The following is a 274-nucleotide window of genomic DNA, read 5'->3' on the forward strand; positions in this document are numbered from 1 at the left end:
GGGGGAGGAGCATCAAAGCCCAGCCGAGGGTTAGACGTGCCCCCCGCACGGGGTGACCAGCACCAAGGTTGTCCATGTCAGCGGGGTGGTGGCTGCTTGTGTCCCTGTCCTTCATATGTCTTGTATGATTAAGTGCCACGTGACCTTTTTAGGAGAAGGAGCAAGTGGCCCCAGAGGGTCCGGGCCTGGGTGGTTCTGGACGGAAGCCGGGGGGCCCTGCAGAGGAGCAAGAAACACCCATGAGCACCACTGGGGTGCACGACCTTTGGAGAGC

The sequence above is a fragment of the Mirounga leonina genome, unplaced genomic scaffold, assembly GCF_011800145.1.
Source record: "Mirounga leonina isolate KUSES-001 unplaced genomic scaffold, KU_Mleo_1.0 Mir_55, whole genome shotgun sequence".
NCBI lineage: Eukaryota > Metazoa > Chordata > Mammalia > Carnivora > Phocidae > Mirounga > Mirounga leonina.